The sequence below is a fragment of the Staurois parvus genome, unplaced genomic scaffold, assembly GCF_062004578.1.
Source record: "Staurois parvus isolate SC_StPar_1 unplaced genomic scaffold, SC_StPar_1.0 ptg001316l, whole genome shotgun sequence".
Lineage (NCBI taxonomy): Eukaryota > Metazoa > Chordata > Amphibia > Anura > Ranidae > Staurois > Staurois parvus.
In genome coordinates, this window is record NW_028319112.1 from 3,834,424 (window position 1) to 3,849,945 (window position 15,522).

Genomic DNA, 15,522 nt, shown 5'->3' on the forward strand with positions numbered 1-15,522 from the left:
CCGCAAGTGACCCCTAAGCCGTGGGTGGACACACCGGCAACACCCACTCCCCTCACATGGTGCAGGGGCTGGATGAGCTGGCCCAGAATCAACCGCGGCCTGCCGGCTGCACACTCAACCAGTGGGGGCCACCGCCAACAAGACCACGGACCTCACATCCACTCAGTATAAAATATAGCCAGGACCAATTTAAACAAGTAAATATAGCAATGACAATAACAAATAGGGTTGTTCTTGACAGATCGAATTCAAGCACAAAGACAGGAAGGATCGCACTACTGCGATGCCCTGCTTGTGAGGGATGCTGGAGTAGAGAGCCTCCACTTCAATAATCACGAGGAGAGCGTTGGGGGATACAGATAGGCCATCAATATGTTCAAGTAAGTCTAAAGTGTCTCTCACACAGAGAGTTAACTACATACCTAAATATATTGATGGCATATCTGTAACCCCCGACACCCTCCTCGTGAGTATTGATGTGGAGGCTCTCTACGCCAGCATCCCTCATGAGCAGGGCGTCGCAGTAGAGCGATCCTTCCTGCTTGAGCAGGACCGTGTGTAATGGCAGTTTTGTGGTTTCATTCTAGAACTATTACAGCACATTCTGACACACAAATGATTTACATTTATGGGTTCCCACTACCTCCAGGTGCAGGGTGTAGACATGGGCACGTGCTGTGCCCTGGCATATGCCAATCTGTACCTGGGGGGGTGGGAACGTTTCATTTTCTCAGATGACACCCTCAGCAAATACTTGAACCATGCTTTATGCTGGTTCAGGTATATTGATGATGTAAATCCTGTATAATAATAATAATATTAATAAAAAAGCAATCCTGCAGCTAATTAGCCACTAGGATTGCTTTTACATGAAAGCCAATCGCTGGCTGAAAAGAATTATACCAGGATAAGGCATCATCGTCCTGGTATAACCATTCAAAAGTCCAGTGATGTACCAGTACGTCACTGGTCCTTTTTGGGTATATATGCTATGTTCTTTTTTTTATACAACCTGTGGGAAAGAAGAAATCTCTGCCAGAAAATGTGTGTGGTATGCCCACCATTAGAATATACTGCCCTGCATCCACCCACTTCTAATGGTGGGCACACATGAAATGTTCTAACAGATACCTCTATTCACATCAATCAATGTGAAAAAATATCTGCCAAAAAAGTTTTAAAAAAATATATGCCAAAGCATAGGGGCAATCCACCCACTGGCCACTCCAGGTCCCCATGGTTGGGCAGATATGCTCTTTTTTAACTGTGGATGAAAAATCTCATCCAACAGCGCTACACACACTGACATATATTCTGAGAGCAAGACCCTGTTGCTGTCACAATAAAGAGATCTGTGCTGCAGGTGAATGGCATTCCTGCAAAGAAAACAGCAACAGTTAACAATAAAACAGTATCAATAAAACAGTAACTCAATAAAACAACTTTTTTATTGAAATATGTGCCAAAAAATATTGTAAAATATATATGCCGAAGCATACGTGTGATCCACCCACTGGCCGCCCCAGGCCCCCATGCTTGGGCAAATACAGTTAGGTCCATATTTATTTGGACAGAGGCAAAATTTTATTTTTTTCAGGTATTTACCAAAACATATTCAATATATAGTTATATAATGGGTATGGGCTGAAAGTGCACACTCTCTGATTTAATTTGAGGTTATGTACATCCAAATTGGATGAAGGGTTTAGGAATTACAGCTCTTAAGATTAGCCACCCTCCCCCCCTTTTCAAGGGACCAAAAGTAATTGGACAATTGAATCAAAAGCTGTTTCATGGCCAGGTGTGGGCTACTCCATTATTTCTTCATCAATTAAGCAGGTAAAAGGTCTGGAGTTGATTCTAAATGTGGTTTTTGCATTTGGAATCTATTGCTGTAAATCTACATCATGCATTTAAAGGAGATGTCCATGCAAGTGAAATGGGCCATTGTAAGGCTTTAAAAACAAAACAAAACCATCAGAGAGATAGCAGCAACATTAGGAGTGGCCAAATCAACAGTTTGGTACATTCTGAGGAAAGAAAAACGCACTGGTGAGCTCAGCAACATAAAAAGGAATGGACGTCCATGGAAGACAACAGTGGTGGATGATTGCAGGATCATCTCTGTGGTAAAGAAAAACTCATTTAGAACATCCAGACAAGTGAAGGACACTCTCCAAGAGGTGGGCGTATCATTGTCAAAGTCTACAATCAAGAGAAGACTTCATGAGAGCAAATACAGAGGGTTCACCACAAGGTGCAAACCATTCATAAGCCTGAAGAATAGAAAAGCCAGATTAGACTTTGCCAAAAAACATCTTAAAAAGGCAGACCAGTTCTGGAAAAGCATTCTTTGGACGGATTAATCTGGACTAGAATGACGGGAAGAAAAAAGTGTGGAGAAGGCTCGGAACAGCTCATGATCCAAAGCATACAACGTCATCTGTAAAACATGGTGGAGGCAGTGTGATGGCATGTGCATGCATGGCTTCCAGTGGCACTAGGTCATTGGTGTTTATTGACAATGTGACAGAAGACAGAAGCAGCTGGATTAATTCTGCACTGTTTAGACATATTTTGTCAGCCCAGATTCAGCGAAATGCAGCAAAGGCAGGAAGACCCACAAACAAAGAACTGAAGACAGCTGCACTTAGAGCCCAGAAAAGCATCAGAAAGGAGGAAACCCAGTCTTTGGTAATGTCCATGGGTTTCCAGACTTCAGGCAGTCATTGCCAGTAAAGAATTATCAACATAATATTAAAAATGAACATTTTATTTATGATTATATTCATTTGTCCAATTACATTTGAACCCCTGAAAATGAAGGGACTGTGTATAAAAATGATTGCAGTTCCTATAATTTGTACTTGATATTTATGTTCAACCCCTTGAATTACAGCTAAAAGTCTGCACTTTAAATTCCTTTGGATTCTTTTGTTTTAATTTATTTTGGTGGCATACAGAGCCAAAAGTATGAAAATTGTGCCTGTGTCCAAATATATATGGACCTAACTGTATGCTCTTTTTTAACCGTGGATGAAGAATCTTATCCAGCAGTGCTGCACACACTTATGTATATTCTGAGAGCAAGACTCCCTGTTGCTTTCAGAATAAATAGATCGGTGCTGCAGCTGAATGGCATTCCTGCAAAGAAAACAGCAATGGTTAACAATAAAACAGTAACTCGACAACAATAAAACGACAGCCTTTTTTGTTTTACTTTTTATGTTCTTTTTTCATTTTTAATTATTTTTTTTTAACTTGGAGAGAGACTAGATGACCAGAGACCACATGGTAGGGTCTCTCAAAATGTGATTTGCCAGTTTCCTGACTACCTAACATCTTTCGAGACACTGTGCATATACAGTATGTGCCCCACTAGTGTATGGTAGCGACAGGAGCAGTCCTTGAGGCAGAGATCAGGTTGGCCTGGACAGGAAAGACAAAAAAAGCGGGTGTCACACCTAATTCCGTGTCTGCTACAGACACATCTTTTTGGGGTGCCTTTTGGGTTGGGGTAGTAGGAATGACATCGGGAAAATGCCTTTCATGCAGCCGGATAACTGCATCTGGGTTGGGGGTTTGGGTCATAGCACCTTCTGGATACAAAAGGGCTGTGAGCTCTTCCAGGAATTTTAGGAAGGATCCACTTCATCCAGTTGCTTTGTAAAGCACAAAAGTGTTATGTAGAGCCAATTGAAATATACAGACCCTTATGTGTACCAGTGTCTAGATTTTCGGGAAACTAAGTACGAAGTCATCATCTGGTTGTTGAAGTCCATACCTCCCATGTTAAGGTTATAGTCGTGGACACAGAAGGGCTTCTCAACAACACCAGCTGCCATGGCAATTTAGATGGTCGTGTATGTGTGAATGGAAGACAGGACCAAAATATCCCATTTGTCCTTCCACCTCACTGCGAGCAATTCCTAATTTTTTTAAGCAGGCTTTAGCTCCCTTTCTAAGAGGGATATTCACAAGCTGTTGGGGGAAGCCCCAGCGATTAGGTCACATAGTGCCACATGTGCCAATTCCAAGATTGTATAAATGTCCAAATAGTGGCATGCTTGTAAAAAAGTGGCCACGTATAAGTGGTACCCTATATGGAAAGAAAAGTGACACCAAGTCTAAAACTATCTTGCCACTGCTCCCCATATAGTCTGGGCATCCGGGGGGCTCCACGTGACCATCTTTTCCTTCATAAATCTGCATAGCCTGTTGCCCTCTCACAGGTCTTATACATCTTGATCCATATCTGGCACGCTTGCTGGGGAGAAATTGTTTGAATGCAAGATGGCCAGAAAAACTAATGAGGGACTCAACACAGATGTTTTGCTGGGGAATATACACGTCTGCAAAGTTGTGGTTAAGGTGATTTACGAAGGGACAAATTTTGGGGAGCTGGTCAAATTCAGGGTCGCCCTGAGGACGACAGAGTGTATTGTCATTGAAATGCATAAATTGCATAATATTCTCATATATCTATGCCTGGCCATGGCATATGATGAATCGGGTCTGTGGACCAATACAACTGCCATTCATTTTTTTAGTAATGCCCATGTTGAGGGTTAAGCCCAAAAAAACTTTAAATTCGGAAACGATAATAGGTTTCCATGCAAGTGGTCTGGCAAGGTTTGAATTTAGGTTGGCGGCGATAAATTATTGTGCATATAAATTGCTTTAATCCACAATCAATCCATACTGATCTTCCATGAAAAATAGCTCCAAAAAATCAAGGGGAGTAGTTAAATTTGCTGTTTCCACCTGAATTCCAGGTTGGGAAGTAAATGGGGGAAGTAAGGGTGCAGCAGAATTTGTGGGCTGCCAATCAGGTTTTTCAAGCACATCCGGAAGGACACTATGGGCTCTACGAGCCTGTGTGCGAATTCTTAGTGGCTGCAGGACACTACTTGTGCTAGTCACTGCACCAGCTTGTACTGCACTTATGAGACTCACCACATCGCCAAGTGATAGTGCAGTGCTGGTATGTAAAAGACAAGGATGTACTAGGTCACTGGTGCTTGGCAGTTCACCAAAAGGTAGAACGGCACTAGTACTGGCACTCTGCAGCATATGAGAATCATCATGCAATTGTACCACCTCAGCAACCTGGTAATGGGGTCAGGTACGCCTGACCTTTAGCAGGGACTTGCTCAATCATCTGAGAGCTATTTGCCAGGGTGCCGCTGCTGTCTACAGGTTTGTATTCTGAGCCTGATTCTGTCAGTGAGGACTGCCCTTATCTCTCACCTGACATGGTCAGAATCCTGTAGGCCTCTTCATTAGAGTACCTTTCGTTGGACCTTTTGGCCACTAAATTGATAGGTACCTAGTGTGACTCCTGGGAAAAAGAGCACCTGGCTGTCAGGGACTGCTTGAACCGCTACAAAACAATTTTCCTGCATGTGCTAGCAGAGATCAAGCCTGATTCTGCTAACACTGCAGTTTTGTGTACAATGTGTCAAGTGACAGTTATCTACTGACACTGCACTTGCTGGGGGAGAAGGGGGGGGTTAAGCATAGGGGCTGATCCTGCTAATCCTGCATTTTTGGGGACACTATACTATTGTAAACGCTGGTATAGTTCTGATCTGATCAAAGATATTACCCATTCAGACACTATACTAGCTATGGAGGTATATTGTGTGTTTGAGTGTGTTCCTGGCAATCAAGGGGTTAAATGTGATGCCTGATGTAGTGGCGGGCAATCTAACACTATCTGAAGTCGCCTGTGACACTAATACAGTGATCAGTAAAAAAATATGTACACTGTACTAATGACATTGGTGACAGGGCAGTGAAGAGGTTAACTGGGGGGCGATAAGGGGGTTTAATGTGACCTAGCTGTACTTTTACTGTAAAAGTGTGCTGTTTTTGCTCACAAATATCTGCTTTCTTCTCTCTCTGGAATGGAATGTGCCCAAGGAGAGAAGATTGCATCTTTTCCTGTGCCTGTGTTCTATAAACACAGGTACAGGAAGATCTCTGATAGGGCAGTGATCAATCAGCAGATCCAGGCCGAACATCACTGGCCTGAATCTGCTGAATGATTGGTGCAGAACTGAATTACAGCACTTCGAGGTCGGCGTGCGCGCCCCTGGCCCGTGATGATGGCGGATCACATATACAGTATGTACATGATTTAGCACAGGGAGTCCACCCTGTAGCAGTAATTCTGCTATAGGGTGGAGCTAAAGTGGTCAAAGAACTCTGACTTGGCTAATGAGCAATTACTGTGATCATTTAACACTTAATACATTTTCACTGAACAGTCAGGTTTGTTAGAGGGCTATACAGTCACTAAACAAATTGTGGAACATGATCTGGGCCTCGTCCCTTCTGCATATACCTCTGTACACTTGGATACATCAGTTGATGGGGTTGGTTCATCTTCCTCCCTGTCTTGCTCTTTGTTGTTTACCGAAGTCTGTTGCCCAAGGGGCTAGACCTGGATGCAGTGTCGAGGTATGCTGGTCACTACTGCACTCTCTGCATCTTATATTGACTTTGCAGTCTTTATCAGTGTATTTGGTGGATACACAACATCTGAAGCAGATAGCATTTTTCTTCAGGTAAGCTTTACATTCATGTGCTTGCTTCTGATCCCATGACACTTTGACAGTGAGTGTGTTTTTTATGGATTAAGCATGAACCGTTTGGTCCATGGACTTCTTTTCAGAGTTGTTAAGATGTAAAGCTGTATCAGTGGCTGACATCTCTGTTTCAGACTGACACTGATGCTCTGTGGCCATGCTTTGCTCCTATCTGCTCTGCGTTTTCTGACATCTGGTTACTGCATGTCGAGAATATGAAGCTTGGGCCATTTCTAATCTTTGCTTGGTTAACAATAAACTTGGTGAAAAAACTGAATGGCGGGAAGGAGACATTATGATCTTCCTTGTACTTAGAGCCTTGAGAAATCCAGACTGTATGGGAGCTTTTTAATTATTGGTTTAATCCCATGTGCTGTGTCTAGGTATCCCAGTCCTGGTAAGTGGTCTTCAGTCTTTGCTGCATTGACTTCCACCAACATGTCACCTCTTAACTTTAGGCTGTCTTTGTTAGAGATTTTAGGGAAGTCTTCCAGTTTCTTCAACAGAGCGTCCTTAATAGCTTCAGGGCTGCCATAATAGTCCTCTAATCTCTGCCATACCACTTTAACCCCAGCAGCTGGATCATGAATGTGTACAGACCTGATTCTCTTGGCCTGTTGAGATGACTCTGGTCTGAGCCACTTTGTTAGCAAATCTAGTTCCTTTCTAGCCATAAGACTGAGATCTCTGATGGTGCCTTGGACTGATATCTTCCATGCCCAATAGTTCCCGGGGTAATCATCAAATGTTAGTAGCCCAGTGCTCACCAATTCTTGTCAAATTAGGTGCCTTGCTAGATTAGTTGTCCCTGAGGATCCTAACGGGCCATTTCTGAAGGAAGATACATGATAACCCATGTCGCATGATGGATGCTGAGGGCTAACATCATCTTTGTTTTCTTGAACATGTACCCTTGGTGCTGGGAAATCTTCAGATTTAATGTGGAAAGCGGGGGACAGTACAGGCAAATCTGATGAGGGCTGTTGGTATGTCAAGTCAGGAAATGTGTTGGATATAGGCTTAATAGAAACATACTCTGTCATAACTTGGTGTGGAGCATGGTTATTTACATTATCCTGAGTCCTTAGCACTAAATCATGAGTTTATATTTCCTCAAGATCTTGGAGTGGATCCCCTTCTGAACCAATCACAGTTTCGTATACCGTGGCTTCTGCTGCTGCTCTTTGAGCTTGCAACACATGCATACCAGCTTCTACCTCTGCTTTCTGCTTCATGGAGCTGGCTGTCTCAAGGAGTTGGCTTCTAACTCTGCTTTCTGCTTCATGCAGTTGGCTTTCTGTCTCAAGAAGTTGGCTTCTAACTCTGCTATCTGCCTCATCAAGTCAGCTTCTTTTTAAGCACATAAGGTCTCTGCTCGCCCTGCTTCTGCTTTTGCTCTTGCTCTGAGACCTGCAGAACTGGCTGATGACCTGCTGGAACGCACTGAATATCTGGAACCAGACATGTGAGACCTGGTCTCTGAATTTTGATGCAGAATGTCCATACTCCTATCTGGATTCATGAAGTATGAATTAAAGTGGCGTACAGTCCCAAGTACACTTTTCGTGTGGATTCTTTCACTAACAAATGAAGCTCCTTATCTTCACCTGTCTATGTATACTTCTCTACTGTGAAGCTTCTCTGTCTTTGCTTGTATACAGATGCCTTTTTACTGTGAAGTTCCTAAAACTTCGCCTGTATACAGATGTCCTCCGCAACCTTAACTCTGCCTCCCTCCACTCTGCAGCTGATCAACTCCACGACCGCATCCTCCCCCTGTCCTGCCCCGACTTGGCTTTGACCGCCTACAACAATGCGCTCTCAACAGCCCTTGACTCACTAGCGCCTTTAACCACACGCAACACCAGACCCCGACCGCTCCAGCCCTGGCAGACTGATCACACCAAAACCCTCAAACGACAAAGTCGTGCCCTAGAGCGACTATGGCGCAAAACCAAATCCAAACAAGCCTTCACCCGCTACAAATCTGCCTTCCACACCTACACCTCCTCCCTCCATGCTGCCAAACAGGCCTACTTCTTGACCCTCATCAAGGCCCTCTCCTCCAATCCTCGCCGACTCTTCTCTGCCTTCAACTCTCTACTCTCTCCACCCCCACCTCCACCCAGCACCTCACTCACTGCCCTTGAGATTGCCAATCACTTCAAAAACAAGATTGACACAATTCGCAAGGACATTGCCGCAACTCACACGCCCTCTCAACCTGTCCCCTCTCACACAGCTACCCCCTTATCCCCCCTCCCCCTCGGCATAACCCGCAGGGACTTCGTCGCTGCTCAAACTCTCTCCAACCCCCTTCACCCTCACTCAGCTACCCCCTCATCACCCCTCTCCCACGACCCCACCACTGCTCTGACCTCCTCTTCCACCCCACCCTACATTCCTCATACTGAAGCTCCCCCAACACTCCACACCTTTGACCTTACTACCATCGAGGAAGTCTCCAAGACCCTCTCTGATGCCCGCCTCACCACCTGCCCCCTCGACCCTATCCCCTCACAACTCCTACGACCTTCCTCCTCCTCCATCCTACGCTCCCTCACCCACATCTTCAATCTCTCCCTCTCCTCAGGCACTTTCCCCTCCCCTCTGAAACATGCACACATCACCCCCATACTTAAAAAGCCCTCCCTGGACCCCAATGACCCGAACAACCTCAGACCCATCTCCCTGCTCCCATTTACATCTAAACTCCTCGAGCGCCTAGTCTACACCCGCCTATGCTCTCACCTCAACGACAACAACCTCCTCGATCCCCTACAGTCCGGCTTCCGTCCCCTACACTCCACCGAAACTGCCTTACTCAAACTCTCCAACGACCTGCTAACCGCCAAAGCTAATGGACACTATTCAGTGCTCCTACTCCTTGACCTCTCTGCGGCCTTTGACACAGTCGACCACCCCCTCCTCCTCAAAAAACTACACTCCCTCGGCCTCAGAGATTCTGCTCTCTTCTGGATCTCATCCTACCTGTCACAACGCTCTTTCAGCGTTACCTATAATGCTACCACCTCCCCCTCACTCCCCCTCTCTGTTGGGGTCCCTCAAGGCTCTGTCCTCGGGCGCCTTCTCTTCTCCATCTATGCCTCCTCCCTTGGCCAACTCATACACTCTCACGGCTTCAACTACCACCTCTATGCCGACGACACACAAATCTATCTCTCAACCCCCCACCTCACCCCCTTGGTCTCAGCCCGAATCACACACCTACTGAGCGACATATCAGACTGGATGTCGCTCCACTTCCTTAAATTGAACCTCTCCAAAACCGAGTTTCTTGTCTTCCCCCCAGCCCGGACACCACCCCCCATTGATTTCTCCGTCACATCCAACAACGCTACCATCAAACCCGCCCTGCAGGCCAGAGTACTGGGTGTCATTCTGGACTCCAACCTATCCTTCCAGCCCCAAGTCCAATCTTTAACAAACTCGTGCAGACTCCACCTCCGCAACATCGCCAAAATCCGCACGTTCCTAACCCCAGAAACCACTAAACAGCTCATCCACTCCCTCATCATATCACGACTCGACTACTGCAACTCCCTCCTCACTGGCCTGCCTCGCCGCTGGCTATCCCCTCTTCAGTCCATCCTGAACACGGCTGCCAGACTCATTCACCTTTCCAACCGCTCTGTCTCCGCCACCCCCCTCTGCCAATCCCTCCACTGGCTTCCGATTGCGCAACGGATCAAATTCAAAATCCTAACGCTGACGTACAAAGCTGTCCACCATACTGCCCCGAACTACATCACTGACCTAATATCCAAGTACCGCCCAGCACGCACACTCCGCTCCTCACAAGACCTCCTTCTCTCTAGTTCCCTGGTCTCCTCCTCCCATGCCCGCCTCCAGGACTTCTCCAGGGTGTCACCCATCCTCTGGAACTCCCTGCCCCAACCCATCAGATTATCACCTACTCTCCTCTCCTTTAGGCGCACCCTGAAAACCCATCTCTTCAGGGAAGCCTACCCCACCCCCTGCTAACTTGCCTCCCTCCTCCACTCTTCCTACCACTCCATCCCCCACAGCTATCTCCTCCTGTGCCACCACCCCCTCCCTCCTAGATTGTAAGCTCGAAAGAGCAGGGCCCTTGATCCCCTCATGTTTTGCATTGTATTGGTATTGTTCTGTCACATGTTCTGTCTCCCTTTGTAATGTACAGCGCTGAGCGAACTATTGGCGCTTTATAAATACTGTATAATAATAATAATAATAATAATAATAATACTTTGAGGCTTCTCTATCTTCGCCTGTATACAGATGCCTCTTTACTGTGAATTCCTATATCTTCACCTGTATATGTATGCTTTTTTACTATGCTGTCCACTTAATGGTTGGCCAAAAGTTAGCCAACAAAACTGATAGAAGCAGCATTGTGTTTAATTTCTAACTAAATTTACTTCTGTGAATATTTCTGTAAAAAGGCATATGTGTATCAAAGGGAGAATAGAGGACTTCACTGGAGTTCTTCAGGAAGCTAAATGGCTTTGCAGTGGTGGATAGGAAATCTTTATTTTAGCAAACAGAGACACTTCCTGCTCATATTTAAAGAAATATTAAAAACAGGTGCAGTTGCAGTTAATGCCCAATAGATGGCTCTGTACTCAACACAATGATGATATACAATATACAGAACACTCTACCAAAACTAAAATAGAAGCCTTTGGTGAACAAAGTCTTATATGTGTAAGACCATTTTTAAAATTTTTGGATAGAATGCACAATCTTTAGATGCTCTTTTAGGGTTTTTTTTTCAAGTTGCTGATGGCCCAATCTAGAGTGATTTCACCTCACTTTTTGTCCTGGTAAATGTTTAATTAGCTGTTATGAACTACAACACTTCTCATGTTTTTCATGCACTTATTGAAAGGCCTAATTGTTCCTGAGTTAGAATACAGTCTGGTAACCAAGCTGGGATAATGTTCTACCAAAATTGGTGTTAATTAATTGATCATCAGCTCATTAATTCATGCATACAATGTCACAGCTTTGCTTCCATTTGTGGTAATTTGCCAATCTGAGCCTTGGAATGGAATTTCCCAACATCCCACAGTCCAGTTGCTGCTAATCTCTGTTAGATTCTTTCAGATGAAAATTAGTAAAAAAAAAAAAAAAAAAGGGATTAAACGTATGAATAGGGGTACTGGAACCATATATTGGGTTTCCTCAAGAAAAACAAAGGAATAATAATCTATAAGTAACGGAGTTCTCCAAATGGCTAACATTTTGATTTTCATATATTCATATAAAGGAGTAAAAACCACTTTCTTAAGTCAGATCCAGGTGGATTAATCACTTGAGAAAGGGTTTTTTTTACTATGAAACATTATGATTCCCGCCTCCACCTGATCCTGAGCACCCTTATGTCAGCTGAAGGTTTTTTCTGGTATCTATCCATGTCCATGTGTATTGATGTTTGATATTTGCTGTATGTTGCTTGTAAATTATCATTATTATTATTATACAGGATTTATATAGCGCCAACGGTTTGCTCAGCGCTTTACATTATAGTGGGAGACAATACAGTAACAATACAGTTCAATACAAAAGGGATTTGAGGGCCCTGCTCCTTGGAGCTTACAATCTAGGAGGGAGGGGTGAATGGTACAATAAGTAATAAATGAGTAGTTTGTCTTTGTCTAGATAGAGGAACTGTGGGGAGATCTTGTGCATGCAATCTGTTGTACTGCTTTGTCTTTCTATGATGCTATCTTTCATAAATATATGAAAATCAAAACGTTAGCTGCTTGGAGTGCTGCCTATTAACCTATAGATTCGTTCAGATGTAACAGGATGAGTGATAGACCGAATGATCAGACAGAGAGAGTAAAAATGGCCATACACTGTATGCTGTCCGAATAACAGTTAGCCGACAGCTAGCTAACAAAACTGACAGAAGCAGCATTGTGTTTCATTCCAAAACTTAATTTACTTCAGTGAACAGTTCTGCAAAATTGCAAAACAATCACATACACTGAAGTTACAATATGCTTGTATACATGTCTTTTACAAATGCATACAATGAACACATTTCTAGCAAACAGCTACCTACAAATACATTGAAGTGCAATCCAGATATACAGTATATATGACTTTAACAAATGATAAATAGACTTACAAGTATATGTGTATCATAGAGATAAAGAAGGCCTTCACTGGTGAGTTCTTCTGGAAGGTAAAATGGCTCTGGACAGATGTTTCCTGTTTCTGAAAAGAATAGACTGCAATTGCAGTGAACACCCAATAGATAGCTTCCTGCTCAACACAATGATATGACATACAGAACAGACTGTAAGATTTCCCATGTTTGGTCCTTAGGACTGAACAGGAGAAGTCTACTGATTCTCCTATCCACGCTAAATAGCATGGATGAAAGAATCTCCCCTGCCAGCTACTGTATTCTGACAAGCAGTATACATGGCCATCAGAATACCTAAACAGTAGCTGCATTTGGTTGGATGCAGCCACTATCTGGCAGACAGTTTTCAGATCAAAAGATGTTGGGAAGAAAGATACCGACAGGATCACCCACAGCTCGAATTTGAGCCAGTTCATCATAAAAGTGCCAAAATTTGCATTGTGTATGGTCAGCTTAGCTGCAGCTTGCATTCTACTAAACAGCTGCAACAGTAGAATCTGTGTAAAACAGGGTCAAGATGGCAAAGAGCATGAATACACTGCAGAATAATGCAAAATATGAAAGCTGCAAAACATGGACTCTTTACAGTAATGTCTCTGTGGTTCAATCAAGGCAACATGTGGCTACCAAGCATAGTCTCTTAACCACTTCAAGTCCAGACATTTTCACTCCCTTCTAGTCCAGGCCAATTTTCAGCTTTCAGCACTATCACATTTTGAGTGACATTTGCTCAGTCTACAATCTATGGAATATATATTTGAAAATTGATAAATTGAGACCCTAAAATGCCGGACTCTGGTATGACATAGGGCAATGATCAGGATGGTGGCATGTGGTATGGCGGTGGTCAGGGCGTTAGTATGAGGTATGGTGGTGATCAGGACGCTGGCATGGCGGTAGTCAGGATACTGGTATGGAGGTAATCAGAATGCTGGTATGGGGTTATGGTGGTGATCAGGATGTTGCTATGGGGTACGGCGGTGATCAGAACACTGGTATGGAGGTAATCCGGATGCTGGTATGGGGTTATGGTGGTGATCAGGATGTTACTATGGGGTACGGCGGTGATCAGAACCTTTTTTTTATTATGGGCCCCTTTTTTTTTTACAATGTGCAGTTACAGTGCTGGGGGGCACTCTTCCAACATGTAACATATACAGTACGTGGCAGCATGGAAAATGGCCCACCACTGCAGTGACACATTTATGCATATGGTAAGGGGTAATAACAGTCCAACTACACACTTTAGTAGACATGTTCAGAACAGAAAAACTCAGTTTCGTTTAGGATAGATTTGTTATGTTACTAATGCAGTTTCATTGATTCATATCAGAATTTGTATATTTTCATTTAGTTTAATTTAATTTAGTAATTTTCTAATGAATTCCAAATGTTCAGAACAATTTGAATCTCGGGCAGGGGGGCTCCTCCCCCAAAGCACCTTGTCTTCATGTTAAAGGGACAAGGGCCTCTTCCCCAAAACCCTGGCCCTGTGGTTGTGGGGGTCTGTGGGCAGGAGGTTTATCAATCTGGTAGCCCCCTTTAACAAGGGGGATCCCAGATCTCAGGGGAATTACTGCAATTTATAGAAGTTCTCTGCAGGTTGAGTGAGTTTTTGGTGGATTGTGTTGTGCTTTGTATCAAATGGCATTGTCATTTGGCTCTGCTCATGTTTTCTACATACAGTATTCCTATGGTCAGTCCTGCAGGGTTTCAGTGACACCAGGGTTGTTTTTGTCTTTTGCTGGATCACCTATAAAATCACAGCCAAACAAACCTACTGATTGGCAATAGTGAACAGCTAAACTGTCTTGGGTTCAGGGCAGCTGCAGTCATGATGTAAGGGCAGGGTGCTGGTTGTTTGTCACATCCTACATGTTTCTCTCCTCGTTGGGCACCAAGCAAGGGTCACATTAGAGGCCTACCATGGGGTGGGCTCTTCTGGGCTGCGCTAGGCATCTTGTATAGTCTCTCTCTCTCTCTCTCTCTGCTTCACACACAGAGTACCTTTACCCTGTGCCATTTTCACCAATACCCAGAGACAAGATTGAGGTTGCTGTCAGGGAATACTCAACCTTAAGGCAGGCCTCTACTCTTAGGGATGAATGTTCACCATGTACACTTGCACAACAACTGTTCTTTAGTTACTCTCGGGCCCCATGTAAATATACATCTTCCCACTGTAGCTTGCAATTAGGCGGGCCATGCCAAACACTGACTGCAGCCATCTGTCCAGCATTTCCCACTCCCAGTCCCGGTAGAAGCATGGAACCCTGTTGTGCACATAGTGCGGACTCCAATGTGCTCTTGACTTTAACTCTCGAACTTCTGAACCTCTGCACAGCATGGGGACCTCTGCAGTGCAGTTCCGTTCCGGTTGGCTGTCCCACTTTTATCTTTTGCTGTGTTGCGATGAATCGCATCAGGTTACTATTGTTTTGATGTATGCTGACACCTAGTGACAGTTTAGGGCCATTACTTGTTTACTTATGTGTTTTGGTATCTCCTACTGTCTTCTTCTCATGTTTAGTGCTAGTCAGTTTTGTCCTAGCTAGACCCTCCTTGTCTCTCCCATGTTCCCTTAGTCAAAGTTAATTCTTCTCTGAAACAGGGCTTAGGAAAGCCATTGTCTTCTTTTATTTAAACAGACTGGAAATATTTTCCTCTGTACTGAAAGTAGTTCTAAATGCTGACGTTTTTTTTTACCTTCATGCATTCTATGTATGAAGATAAAACACCTTCAGTGTGCAGCTCCCACCACAGCCCCCT

General features: G+C 44.2%; 1 long non-coding RNA gene across 1 annotated transcript in view; it reads right to left on the bottom strand.

Moving 5' to 3' along the window:
* Positions 1 to 12,956, bottom strand: part of LOC149437107 (uncharacterized) — a 176,818-nt gene extending 163,862 nt beyond the window's left edge. The window contains exon 1 of the long non-coding RNA XR_016308189.1: positions 12,733 to 12,956. This is a non-coding gene — a long non-coding RNA (uncharacterized LOC149437107). The remainder of the gene's footprint in view (positions 1 to 12,732) is intronic.
* Positions 12,957 to 15,522: the final 2,566 nt, after the last annotated feature.